We start from the raw sequence: 15,635 nt of genomic DNA, 5'->3' as shown, positions 1-15,635 counted from the left end.
AGCAAAGTTTAGAAAGACAACTAAACAGGGCATTTCCTGCAGAAACTTTAGTCGTTAAAGACATTTTTGGGACTTAACGATTAAGAAAAAAATAGAAACAATTGCATTTCTAAACAGCCATTAAAAAAAAATAATAATTCAAACACTGTGTGTATCTTTTTGTCTATAAAAGGCAAAGTCTTTTCAACATCATCATCATCATCATTCTCGGCTTAACGTCTGTTTTCCATGCTAGCATGGGTTGGACGGGGTATAATAATGACCCTCTTCCAATCTGATCTAGACTGTGTTAGATCTAAACTCAACTTCCTCTGTATCAAGTCTGTCCTTATAACCTCCTGCCAAGTCTTTCTCGGTCTGCCTCTGGGCTTTGCCCCAGAAACAATCAAGTCTCTACACTTTCTTACCCAATTATCCTCCTCCATTCTTTCCAAGTGCCCCAGCCAATTCAATCTTCTTATCTGGATAACATCTTTAATTCTACGGAGACTTAGCCTGCTTCTTAGCTCATCTGAACTCTTTCTGTCTGTCAGACTGGCGTTACACATCCACCTAACCATTCTCATATCATTCCTTTCTAAACGGTCAAGATCTTCCTGCTTCACTGCCCATGTCTCACTACCGTACAACATAACACTTCTTACACAGGCCTCATACAACCTACCTTTTACCTCAATTGACAGGACTCTGCTAGTCAACAAAGGAAGTAACTCTCTGAACTTTTTCCAAGCAGAACCTATCCTGCAAGTAACACTTCTTCCAACACCCCCTTCACTGCCCAACATATCATCTAAGTAACAGAAGTTCTTAATCTTTATTTACTGTTTACCTAAATGTTGGAAGACTAAAAGGGACTCACCTATTTTTATAAGTGGCAATAAAACAGATCCTACTAATTATCAGCCCATCTTCATTCTGCCAATTCTTATGAATTTTTTTGAAAAGACTTTGTTTGTGCTATGCTTATTGACATTAAAAAAGCTTTTGACACTGTTGATCAGAAATTTTGTTCTTTGATTGGTTCGAGTCCTACTTAACGAGCTGAATGCAGCTGACTCTTGTAAAGACACAAGATCAGATCTGCTTTATAAAGACGCTTTTGGGGTACCACAGGGATCTGTGTTCGGGCCCCTGCTTTTTCTTTTGTATATTGATGACTTAAAATCTGTCATCAATTCAAACTACCACCATCTATTAGCAGATGATACAAAAATTAATTCATCTCATAAAAAATCAGATACCCTTGTCACGCAGGTCGAGTTAGAACTTTCGCAAGTCAACCTCTGGCTGAATAATAACAAAATGACTATTAATACAGACAAAACTGAAACTATCTTTTTCGACAACCAAAGCCTGTTGAGAACAAAACTATCAACTATATGGGTATTTCTTTGAAGAGGAGCGAAAAAGTTAAATATCTTGTTACCCACATTTGATCAAAAAATGCACATACTAATTAAATATTCTAAAATTAGAACCATTGTCTGTATCTGCGTTGCCGCAAACCAACTCATACTGATCAATATCTCAACTACACATCTAATCACCAAATTTCCTGCAAAGAAAGTGTAGTTTCCTCATTACTGGACAGAGCATTCAATGCAGTCAGTGGAGAGAATGACAAAAAGATAGAGTTATCTCATATAAACAATGCTTACTTGCAAATGGGTACTCGAGACAGACCATAAAAAAGGTTGAGAGGAAAATCAGGAACAGGACTGATAAGAGCATTGACGGGGAAGATGCGGGAAAATGAACCAGTAGCTACAGTGTGTATGCCGTGGGACAAGTAACATACTTCGTAGGGTATTAAAAGATCATAAAATAAAGCCAGTGTTTCAATCTAATAACACGCTATGTAGTATACTGTCACATCCGAAAGACAAAATATGTCTAGAGAGTCAATATAATATTGTCTACAAAATCCTGTGTAAGGATTGTGATGCTGTTTATGTCGGTGAAACAAAACGAATGTTTAAACAATGTGCACAAGAGCACAAAAGAGCAGTACGCAATGCAGATACAGACAAAAATGAGCTTCAGACCATAGCTGGAAGAATGATCATGTTATTGACTGGGACAATAAAAAGATCATAGACCGAGTGTCTGGTTGGACAGCAAAAAAAGTAAAAGAAACAATAAATCATATAGACTGGAATACTCATATCAATAGAATTTCCTATCAACTTCTAGAAATATGTTTACCCGCACTTCAGAAAGCAAACATCTAGGAAAAAGTGCAAAAAATGGTTGGGACAAATGTAACAAAAGTGAAATTTTAGGAAAACAAACGTAACATAAAGCGAACTTTTAGAAAAAGTAAAGATTTTAACCAATCTATTGCTTCCATCTGGATCCGTGAAAAATTAATTACTTTAATTGCTGTGATCTGATTGGTTAATTTCGATCCTCTAATTATCTCTTCAAATAATAAATAGCCAAAGATGATTACGATCATTGCCCATCGATGACAGCTGTAGCTGTCGAAACATAGCCTAGAATAAACTTGTTGTTCATGACATGATAATTTTTATATTATTCAATGACAATGACTGAACAGATAAGTGGTAATATTTTTAAAATAACTTTAGGTGATTTGTGATTTTTTGGGCTTCCTTGTTCTTCTGCCTAAGTGTACTCTTCCATAGACTTATCAACTAGTTATAAAACAATTTTCTTTGACCCCCAATACCTATAGATGACTTGCTATCTTGATAAAGCAATTCAATTGGCCAATAATTCTTTTTAGAAGATTTAATTGGTTAAAGAACTATTTGCCTGCTGAAAAAAATATAAACAAAGTTTACAGCAAGTCATCTATACGCTACCACATGTTCCTTCAAGTTTACCTCTGTATAAGAAAAGAACATCAGAAAACTAAGAGCTCTATATATATGTAGCTAGATAAAAACACCATTTACCAATAAATCCTATACAGTCTTCTTATGTCTAAGAGAAAGGGGTCTAGGCAAGAAGCATATGATTCTGCGCAACTTATCATTTTCCGCTTCTTGATATTTTTACTGCATCACAGAATCTTATTAACTATATTTATCAAGATAATTAAACAAAATATATACAGGTTCTTCAGGAATTTGACAACAACATTGGTACGTAATACCACATTCGAAATAAGGTTGGATGTCCAACTTAAAAAAAACCATCTGCAACTAAGAAAGGGAAAATAGTTTTAGTTCAATATTTCTTTAATTTTTAACAGAGAATATAATAGTTCATTCCAATTCATTTTTAACTCTATGTTCCTAAAAATCGATAAATTGGCATAAATATCTAATTTGGCTATATGATCCTTCTTTTCTTGCCTGTCAGAATGTGTGGCACATATAGCTACGGAACATTGAAAAGATTCCCAACTTTTCTCCAGCAGCTTAGCTAATAGCTATTAAAGCTAAATAGCTAGCTAGCTATAGCTATATATATCTTCAACAAATAAAGAAGAATTGTCAGATTAAGAAGCAAGAGCCCCAGCTAGAAAAAGGTTCTATCGTGCGATGATTTCTAGCTAGAAAGGTGGCACAAACAAACTAGATTTTTTAAAAGTTAACCAAGGCTCAGTTTCCTCCTGTCGCAATGCTTGATTTGACAGGGATTAGGCTAAAAATTCACAAGAACATCGTACAAACGCTTATGAAGTGGGTAATCATAAGAATTAAATCGTAGTCAAACCAAAGATAGCAATACTCGTCAACTTTGTTTTTGTCCAGACAGACATTCATATCGTGTGCCATTATGTTTGTTTCTTTTAGTGTCCCGTAAAATAAACAAAAACGGGACTCGTCCGCACAGCGGGTCAACCCTGTAAAACCTATTAAGTGCGTGCGCAAAGAATAATGAATTAATTATTAAATGTAATTTCTATGCTTTACAAAAGACTCTTTTAACCTACCATTTTTACGTTAATTGTGTTCAACCTAATGATTAGAGAAAAAAGCTTTTTTTTTCTCTGCTTTTGATGTTGCCCTGTATTTTTTGTGAATTTTTAAAATCTATCAAAAAGGGGAATACGATAAGTTTAACGTTTAACTTACCACATTACCCAAAGTTAAGAGGGGAATTTAGCTGGATACAATGAATCCTAATATTCGATTTGGGAACGGTTCAACGTCATTCACAGGGAGTTTTTTTATTTTTAGGGACTTCGGTCCCAGGGCATTTTATTACACCAATCTCTCGCAAACCAGCTCCAGAGGTGGATGATCAACCATATCCATAAAGTCAATTGTGTTAGGTTCCACGTGTAAAAACACTTTTACAAAGTGAGAATTGTCGGAATGATGTATTTACACCTATTGTTCACACCTATCATCAGTTGCTAGTACACAATTTTAACCCCGTCAAATCGCCAAAAAAAATAACCCCACACCGCTTTCTGGATGGCTTCTATTTGGAAAAGTGGACATAAGTGTGGTTTTACATTCGACGGATCTAATATACAGAGGGGGGATTTTTTATTACAGTCCCATTGTTCGGAGGTAGGAAAAGTTGAAAAATTGACAAAGTTTAACAAGCAGTAATCGCGCTTAATCCCCTCAGAAATAAGAAATGTCAGTTTTTTTCTTCGAAACAAAACATCAAGTAAATTTTCATCGTTGCGCTTCCAGTACAATCATCATTAGCAAATAACCACTTAATTGTTTTCGAGAAGGGTTTTTACCCTTTTATTTTATGACAGCCGTTAGGGTAAAGCTCAAACACCAGCTAAAAATTATTTCGCAATTTCTCAATCGCGCACACAGAACTTCTTCTGGTACGTAGCTAGGACCAGTCACACATATTACTAAGAAAAAAGAAATTCCGTAACCGATCGTTCTCGACAAGTTTTCGCCTTTTTAGCCTCAAGTATCAAATATCAAAAAGCGATTTTTTTCCTGGGATTCAATTGATAGTGCCAGTGAAAAAGAAGCAGTGTCAAACTACATATTCCATATTTATCTTCTATCTCACATTAAATCTCTTCTATCTTTCTCACTTACTGTAAAGAAACAGACTGTGATAATTGATAAGAGCCATGTCGTATAAAAAGTGTTATTTGATATATATATGAAAAAATGGCGCTTGAATTTCCTGGTGTCTGTTATAATATTTATCAAGGAAAAGAAGCTTTGAAAGCCTTTTTCGGCGTTTTTCCATTAAATAGGCGCAGTCAATTTCTTTTAAAACATGGAAATATATTATTGTTACGTAGGATACATTGATGTTAATTTTTGCTGGTTAAATAGAGCGGATATAAATGAAAAAAGGAAAGATCAAACAGACGTGACCTAATGGTGACAGCGCATTATAACATTGTGTTAAGATCTTATAATGACATACCAGTATTTCTTCTTCTTTTTTTTTACCTCCACGTGAAAACTTGTTTCGAATCGGTTGTCTATTGCAATTTTTATACCAAAAACAAAGCATTCGTAACAAATAAGAACCTACGTACGGGATGGGATAAAATAAATGTAAACATCTCTTTTAAGTAACAACCTCATACAAGAATAAATGTGAAATTTCGGAAATACTAGTAAAGAATTTTGTGAGAAGATAGCAAGTTTTGCAATAAATGTAGCATCAAAGACATACCATCCCAGCCTACTTTAAGGATACGCCTCATCAGGACTTACTGCGTTAAGCAAAAATCCGGGTATACGCCCCATAGGGATAGGCGAACTCTTACGAAGAATTGTCGGTAAAGTCATTAGCCAGCTGCTAGACCCTTACAAATGTGTGCAGGACACACTTCGGGTGCAGAGGCAGCTATACATTCAATGAGGAACAATTTTCAGGAAGATGACACAGACGCAGTCCTACTCGTTGATGCAAGTATTGCATTCAGTTGTCTAAATAGATCAGTTGCACTGCATAATATCAGAGCGTATACCATCCCAGTTGTTTATACAAGGTGGTGATACTATTCTATCACAGAAGGAACAACACAAGGGGACCCACTAGCAATGCCGTGGTACTCACTTAGTACAGTAACGCTAATCGAAACACTGAAAACGTTTCAGCCGACTATTAAACAAGTCTGGTTGGCTGACGATGCAAGTGCCGTCGAAAAAGTAGCATCGTTATATAGATGGTATTTAGAACTTGAAAAGATAGGTAGGAAGCATGGGTACTTTGTTAAAGTGTGTTTTAATTGTTAAATCTAAGAAACTAGCACAGGAAGCAAAACAAATTTTCGGAGACTCAGTTACAATAATCTTGAAAGGCCAACGACATCTTGGAGCATGCATTGGATCACAAGAGTACAAACAGGAATATTGCGAACAACTAGTACAGAAATGGCAAGGAGACCTTGACACTCATTGCACGATAGCCAAATCTCAACCACAAGCAGCTTACGCTGCATACACAAAAGCCTATCAGTCGAAGTTTACTTACTTTCTCGAACAATTGAAGGTTTTGACGATTTTATCTCGCCTATCGATAATTTGTTAAACGATAAATTTCTTCCAACACTTTTTGGGGGAGATTGTTGAACAACCGTCGAGCACCGCAATTTACTATCACTGGCACCATCAGCTGGAGGTTTAAGTATTAAATCATTAACTAAAGGAGCCAAAGACCAATACCGCTCCTCAAACGAAATTACAAAAATCAATGTAAAATCAATTACAAGACAAAAACAAGTCAGGCAGATGAAAAAGGAAATTTGCAACAACAACTAAGAAATAAAATTTATTCTGAACGAAATAAGCAGAAATCAGACTTTATTAAATCGGTTCATGACACCTTACCGCAACACCTGAAACAAGTGGTTATTCAAGTCTGCGATAAAGGAGCAAGTTCGTGGCTAAACGCACTGCCCATAAAAGAACAGAATTTGGATTTAAATAAGGAGGAATTTAGAGATGCGATACGCCTACGTTACAATGAAAACCTACCCTCGAAGTGTGCTTGCGGCGAAAAGTTCGATGAGTACCTTGCAATGTTTTGCAAAAAAGGTGGATTTATCGTGAGTCGTCACGATAATATCAAAGATTACCTCACCATTTGTCTGGACAGAGTTTGCCGAGATGTTCAGCCTGAACCGCACCTCATCCCAGTTACAACAAAACAGTTTGCTTACCGCACTACCAACACAGAAGACGAATCCCGGGTGGATATTAAAGTCCGAGATTTCTGGAGAAAAGGAGAGACTGCATTTTTTGATGTTAAAATAACGCACGTCAACTCCAAAGTATCCAGAAATCAGGCGACCAATAAAATTTTCCAGCGGCACGAGCAAGCGAAAAAGAGAGCATTTACACCGTATTTTGGAAATCAATCATGGAAGTTTTACACCATTAATAATTGGTACCAATGGAGGCGTTGGAAGCAAGTGCAGCAAGTTTCTATCTATGCTAGCGAAGAAATTGTCGGAAAAAAACAATGAAAATTATGGAACTGCAATAACGTGGCTTAGAACTCGCCTCTCCATGGAAATAACTCGTGCCTCAATACTCTGTCTGAGAGCTTCGAGAGTCCCATTCAGACAATATGAGAATATTGGGGACCAAGGTCTCGATAACGTTGTTAGTGGTGTCGATTGAAGTAACTTTTTCGATTTGTAGCAAATTTCTGTGTGTTTTCGACTTTTTCGGCCTAAATAGCATTTCTTATAGCCTTATTCGTTCAATATATCTACTCAGTTTTCTTATTGTGATATTCTTCAGCCATTATGTATGTGTCTGTTATTTTAGCTATTGTATTTAACACTCACTGTTTTTCTTGAAATTGACATTTTAATTATTACTTGTATATATAGAACATTTAGAATAGGTTCTCTGAGCAAGAATATGTTTTTCCATTTTAGAATAAATGTACATGTTGACATAAAATACTACCTACTAATTCTCCCGAGTTTTAAAAGAATTATATAGAGAATTCTACGTTTTAAAGTTCTAAAAAGTCCATTTTCCCTTCAGAATATTCTTTATTTAACATATAAAATCTCGGTGATGAAAAGAAACTTTACACCATGGCAAATATTCTTTTAAATTACACTTAAAATTGCTTTCAGTACTTCAATTTGTATCTAAAGTTTACCTTTTTTTGTCATAAGATTTTTTCCTTATGCTTGTGCAAAGTTATAGCCTCAGACAATCAAGTTCAAAACATCATGCTTTTAAGTGGCGGAACTGCAACAAGAGAAAGGGGAGGAGAGCAATCTACCTCGTCAAAAAACCCCTGATTGAATAGAGTTAGTGAGCTTTGATTAGCAAAACTGTCTAGAAGGGAGAAAGACACTGAAATTAAATTAGAGAAGGTATGTCGCTAAAAATCAAAGCGCCGAGAGCAGGAAGAGGATTAATTACTGGCATGTCACAAAACTGGATGATAGATTACAGTTAGACAGCACCACAATTAAAGCGCCTGCCGAAATCATTTCCGATATTATTAGTAAAATTGTTTCTTATCACCGACAGAAGACAGGAGCGGACTAGTGAAAAACTAAACAAAATCAAAAAAAGTTATATTCCTAATTAGAATCTGTGATTAGTTTTACAGAAGATTATAACACGCATCTTTATCGCATTGTAAAACTCTTTCAGAAAAAAGCGTGCATGTAAGCTTATCTTGCTCAAGAGAATTTTAAATATAAAAAGTAGAAAGTCTTAAATTGATTCCATCCTTTTAATATAAAACAATTTTCAATGCTGAGGCATGTTTTGCTAGTGTGACAAATAATCGCTGTTTCGTTCCTGCATTTGTCACTTTTTTATGACTAAATTTTACTACTAAGTCTCTATATTTAAAGAAAGTAAAACTTGAAATAAAAATGACTAATAAACAAATTACGCATGTAAAGATAAAATTTAACAATTTTTATATATAACGCTGAAATATATATCGCTGAATTAGGATTAAAGATTTCCGATACTAATTATTGTCGGTAAAGTCTGTAAAAATGAAGACACTTGAAAAATATTGGTCGCCAGTCGACCGACTTTTTTTAACGCTAATCTGGCAGAGCAGGTTTGCAATTTGCATCAAAAGAAAATACAGTCTTATAGTTTATATACAGTTATATACAGTTTTATATGAGAAGCAACAAACAAGAGTTACTGACAAATTAATTCTCACTGCCGGAATATTGATTTTTATCGACAAAGTTTTTTCCAGTACAACACAAACATTACGTGACGTGACAGTTAAGTTTCTGATACGCCGCTAGTGGAAGTAAACCGATAATAGAAGATCTTGTTGGAAGATGTTTCAACGTGGAAAACGTGATAATAATGTTCACAATAACATTAGGATAATGCAATAAACTTAACAAATGTCGCGATGATTTGACGATAAAGATGTCAATTTCATGTTTGTACTTAACATAACATATCACAGGTCAATTAAGAGTAACACGCAACCTGATTAACGCAATTTTTCTATTAGCTTAGTAGTTTTACCTTCGATCCCCCTTGGCGGCGATTCAATATGGGCGAGTGAATGTTGCCATATTCCAGGATTTACCCCAACCATGTGAGGAAAATAGGGGAGATGGCACATTGTGTGGACCATTGGATGTTGCGAGGAGTTGTTTGGCAGTTAAAAAATGCCACAGTAAAAGTATATATATAAAAACTTATATAACGCAAAATACAGGCTAAAAAACTCACAAATATGTGAGAAAACGATTTTATTTCAATACTTATAAAAAACAGTTAGCAATTGAAATACTGAATACTGACACCACGAGAATGACGCTTTAATTTAACCCTATTTGGTCCAGGGGGGGGGGGCGGATTCCGCCCCCCCTGACGTTTTTTTTAAAGGTACTGTCCGGTAAAATATTAAAACTTGATATTAGTTACATCTCGGCACAAAAGTAAAGAAAAAAGTATTTAAATACAACCAAAATTGTCTTTCATAAGTTTAAACTGAATTTGTTTACTTGACCATGCCATTCTCAATCGCCATCTTTACTGAACTTCGAACGCGGAAAAGGACTGGGTAAAAACATTTATATGCGCAATTTATGCAATGACGTATTCTTTGGGTTACCCCCGTGTAGAGACTGGCGCGTGCAGAAAGAGAAATAAAGAAAAAAAAGTTAATGATATTCCCAACAGAATTTTTTTACGTTTATCAATCATGTTCACAAGCAGAAATTAAAACATAATTGGATTTCAGTTTAACTAGAACGGCCCAATAACAAACAACAAATTCCCTCTTATAATGACGATGGCCCAGACGCACCAGAATTACCCGCTGCTTCTCGCACAGATTTATATATCAGTGAGTGGTGCTTATGTGAAAATTGCGAGAGGATGCCTTCAGCTGTTGAGTGTTTGTGCTGTAACGAGGTGGACACTATCAAATACTTACAACTACGGTACCTATATAATTTGACCTCACATTTTTCTACTGGTTGTATTATAAATGAGCGCCTGGGTACAAGGTTTCTATTGTGTTTTAGATAAGAAATGTATAACAGAGCATACTAAACAGAGCACGAAGATGTCAACGCGGTTGTGATTTTAAAGAACACTTTGTGGACAGCGTTAGTCGCTCTCCACGATCGGGAAAGCCGTGGACTTAAAAAATCCCTAGCACTCTTGAAATTTATGTTGTCATAGTATTTCCAATCTTATTATTTGAGGATGATATTTTTAGATCTTAGACTCCTGATTGCTTTCTTATATGGCTATTATACTTACTGAGTTTCAACATTTATCTATTAGACACTTGCATGCTAAATTTTTAGGTGCCATACCTTTCAGAGGCGTTGATATTGGCCATTACTCGAAACTACCCCTAAAAATCTTTATGAAATCCTTATAATGGGGAAAATATAATAACTCCTGTTAGGATTATCCTTAGAACTTGAAACTTGCAACACAACTTTTTTTCATCAAGAAGAATTATTTTGAATAATTTCGACACGTGACTATTCCGATTTCCCGATTTTGTCGGATTTCACCCGAAAATCGGAAAAAAACTTTTTTTCGGGCAATTTTTGGCAATTTTTTATTCGATCCATGTAAAAACCGAAAGATATGTTAAAAAAAATTTATTTAGCTTTCAGAAACTTCAAACAGAATGTAAAAATTCGCTCTAGAACAAAAGTAATTATATTTTAAGCAGATAGTGGCATTTTTAACAATTTTCAAGCTTCTGATGACGTCACAGAAAATGTGCTGACGCAAGCAAAAATTTATTGCCGCCATTTTGTTCCTTTTATGACGTACTATAAGTGTGCCAAGTTAGATTCAATTTGAACAATCCTATAAAAAGTTATTAAGGGGGGGGGGGCGGATTCCGCCATAGTATGTTCGAAAAACCCCGGACCGAATAGGGTTAAGGCAACTTTCATTGAGTAAAAAAAATTTCAGTCTTTCCATGTTATTTGTCGTGGGCTTTAAAACATCAAAACCATAGTCTAATTATTTTGGTGGCCACCTCTTCGACGTGTTCCATCCTCTCTTCATATCATTTGTTTTTTTGACAGCTTTGTCTTTATATAGGCTTCTTATAAGCGAGCTTTGATTTTTATTTCTTTTTACTTCTTCCTCACAGTTAGGTAACATTGGGAATGATGACACGTGTTATTATCGCCTGGTTGGCTTGGCAATACAACTTTACAATACTTGGCTTGGCAATACAACTATATAATACATACAAGTATTATGACCTGATTGGTTTATATAATACTTGGCTTGGCAATACAACTATATAATACAGAGATTATCGCCTGGTTGTCTTGACAATACGACTATATAATACCTCTTCTTAATAATACATATCGCCTGGTTGGCTTGACAATACGACTATATACTACATACAACTATATAAAAGAATAATAATACAGGAACAATCATACTTAATAAACAACATGTGCTCAGCAACTGGATTAGAAAACTTTTCCAGTCCGCGAGCCAAATGCAGGCGCTATTATTAGCCTTTTTTTCGAAAATAAAACCCGTGGAGAAGATCACATCTTTATGCGGAACATTCTGCACGCTATCTTCCGTGTCGTGTAGAGGTCTCCTCCGTCGTATACTCACAATGGTCGATGTTACCTTGGAGATGTTACATATAATATAGAAGGAAGTAGAAATACATAAGACACATAAGGGTAAAGTTTGCGATGCGATGCCAAGGTCAACTGTCGATCTCGCTTTTATACCTTATCACTGCGCATGCGCAGGAAACCGAGAAGAAACTTTTTTTTTGTCCACTTGTATTTTAGGAATGTCTTTCACATTTTGCCCCCCCCCCATCCCTGACAAATTTGTAAGAAAGAAAATAAACCAAAAATATTGCGATCTCTTTTGTGTAGATATTCCCTGCGGTGGGCGATGTCCACTTTAATAATGACAACTTTGCCGCTTAATTCTGCAAACTACATATAATAAGAAGCTGAAAAACTACAGTCTAGCAACTCCCCCTATCTATAGGTGGTGCACACCCCTCTCAAGGCCTTGACTACATAACGCCGGATTAGTTCTTTCAAATCGGTTTAATATTATAATAATGTTACCAACATTATTATAATTATTACTTGAAGAAATCAAAATCTTGGCTTGTTGGAAGCACTAAAACAAAATTCGCAAAATTTTTGATGTAATGCGCTTTAGAAGGGAAGGGTCATCTTTGGCGTAGTAATAATTCTATTACAGGTACACCAAGCTCGAACCCCAGCGCACGGCCGTTACAAATAGTCCTGGGGACGAGGTTGCAGGTACACGTTAGCTAAAAAAACAGTGGTGTGTGATGAAGTGAAAAAGCTTGTAAGTAAAGATTGCTATTACCCAGTGAAAGTTCAGCTACTTCTTTGGAGTGACCCCAAGTATAGATTATCTAGAGGGGAAAGTCTTAATTAATTAACAATTTCTCCACTTCTTGGCACACCATTTTCGAAAAAGAGTGGCAACAAGCTTCCAGTTCTCGGAGAGGTACAGCAGTAAAATCAAAAATTCATAATTACTTTCATCGAAAATCATTACTGCTTCACTAGCTATGGTTATTATTGCTCAAAGTGATAGTTCTTTAACCTTTTGATGATAGTCCTAAGGCCCGGCGTAGAGCAGGCCCTGTAATCGCGGTGGTCGAGGCGTTTTGGGCGGGGAAAAGGAAAGAAAGTCTCGGGCGTGGTAAAATCCGTTTTATCTTTTCGGATTAAAAATCCAGGATCTCGCAAACAATAATATGGCAGTATGATTTTGCACGTTGCTTTATATGTTTTATCATTTCAGACCAGTTTAGCTCTGAGTAGCTATGATTGTATGCATTTCTGCTTTTTCTAAAATCTATTATCACAACATATATTTCCAACAAAACAAATTAGGTGATTTTGTTTGAGAGCTGACAAAAAAACTTTAGTTGCCTTAGTGACTTTCACAAAGGAGGACAGACCTTCCTCCCCCCTCCTCCCCCTATGTTAAAGAAAATATGTATTAGGACATATGCAGTATACGGTTTATTTTGAAAATTAAACTCTAACTTATATGTGCACTATTTATTGACCAGGTAGCTATTCTCCCCTGGTCAGCAAACATAAAGTTTTCCAACTATAAACATGTCAATTGTATAGCTTTGAGTGATTTTTGGTAATTAAGGGTTATATACTTTAATTCAGAAACATGGAGTTCTTGTTTATTCAAAGCTTCTTCTGTGAGATTTTGACTGTGAAACATCCATGTTTTCCCTCAACCTAGAGTTGTACCATGTGACATTCTAACCAGGAGAATAGCTCAGTAATTCTTATAAATTTCAATGATTATATGAAAATGTCTGACTATCATTTTAATGAGAAAAGGTCCTCACAAAACGCTGCCTACTAAACTATCATGTTTAAGAAATGAGCTGTGAATATTTACAAAATTCCATAAGGGCACATCCTGACAGGCAAGGAAAAAAGGACCATATGTGCCAAAGTGACTATTTAAGCAAATTTGTGGGTTTTTAGGAATACAGTCCTGATTGTGAGTAACTATACACGAGTATTAAACTACGGTACGAGTAATTTCTTCTGCGACAAGTATCCTGCGCGTACGAGTACGCCGAAAATATTCGAACATTTTTTCTACTGTACTGTACTGTACTGAAATACAAAATTCAATTGAAACCTAAAATCCAGTTGCTCTCCCGTTCCGTTCACCAACTCTGGGTACAACTTTTTTTAAAAGACCAGTATAACGCTGACATTTTTCTGCTGTCACGCCAGCCCAAAATTGTTTTATTCCTGTCTTTATTCTTCTTTCGTTCGAGGCTTAACATTGTTTCTTAATGTCTCCACAAATTTTCAATAGGATTCATATCCGGCGATTCCGGGTTTTTTTTCACCAATTTATTCCTAATCGTTGAAATGTTTCCTTTGCTTGATTACTTGTGTGTTTAGGGTCGTTATCTTGCATAAATCAGTGCCCATCTGGGAATGTTTCAGTAATAAATGGTGTAATTGTGTTTTGCTGAATCTCTTCTCAGTAAAATATTACATCCGTAATTCCACTGAAAATGAGGATATCGCATGCACCTTTTTTGAGATACAAGCCCAAACACAGAATTTAAATGGATGTTTGGGCTTGCCTTTTAGGTTCGGAGGCTCCCACAAAGATGGAATGATAACTTCCCATTCCAATCTAGTTGTATGCACGACTCGTCACTCCAAAGAACATCTTCAAAGTTTTCTTGATTTCTTAAGCATAGTTGCGCAAACTCTAATCGCTTAACTCGATTAGCCTCGCGAACCAACTGGCAATACTTACTACCAGTAGCTAATCACCCTAGACCTCTTCTCCATCACTTAATTTTTAATAAAGTGGACATTAAATCTTTCTGTCAACTTTGTACCCAATCTCCTTGCAGTAGTTTCATCGTTATTCTTCATTGTGTTGTCAATAAAATCAAGAATTTCTAAACTGACATCAACCAGATTGCATACAGGCCAAGGTAGATCTTCAATAGTTCCATGTGTATCCCATTTTTTAAGCAAATTGTACACAGACAACACAACCTTATCTTTCTAGGATTTTAACTGTTTCTGGAATACACCCATACTTTTCTTTTTAACAGCAGAAATGACTTACACCGCGTGTTTCATGGTGGCCAGAGTTAGTTAATTTTACTTTCCATTGATTTAATATTTTTTCTTTCTTTTCTTTCCGTATTCAATGGGGGGTGGGTTCACACTAGAATTTTAAAAGCATGCTATAAATTTAAAGCAAATTAAAAAAAAATTTAAAGTGTGCTTAATAATGTGAATGCATTGTTGCTTTATTAAATCGCCTTTCAAATTATGTTTACTTGCTTTAAACATGCTTTAAATAAAGCAAAATAAAGAGTGCTTCGAGGCACTCTTTATTTTTGCTTTAGCTGCTATAAGTACATGAAACAATAGAATAAAAATTATGCACAAATATTTGAGTATTAAAAGGGAGGGTTTTGAGCGGGTATTATGAAAGTGAAAGTTCATTCGTATGTGAGAAAAACAACATCATGAACGTTTCATTTTAAATTTTGTTTACAACTCTCCCTTTGATGTTACAGGCAACTTGCTTTAATCAAAGCATGCTTTATTTTTATACTAAGCATGCTTTATTTTAATGTGAAACCCCCCAATAACAACTAGTGACTTATTAATTTTGGACGGGGTATATTAATGACCCTCTTCCCATCTGATCTAGACTGTGTCAGATCTA

This window comes from Hydractinia symbiolongicarpus, chromosome 4 (assembly GCF_029227915.1).
Source record: "Hydractinia symbiolongicarpus strain clone_291-10 chromosome 4, HSymV2.1, whole genome shotgun sequence".
Lineage (NCBI taxonomy): Eukaryota > Metazoa > Cnidaria > Hydrozoa > Anthoathecata > Hydractiniidae > Hydractinia > Hydractinia symbiolongicarpus.
This window is presented reverse-complemented; position numbering follows the sequence as displayed.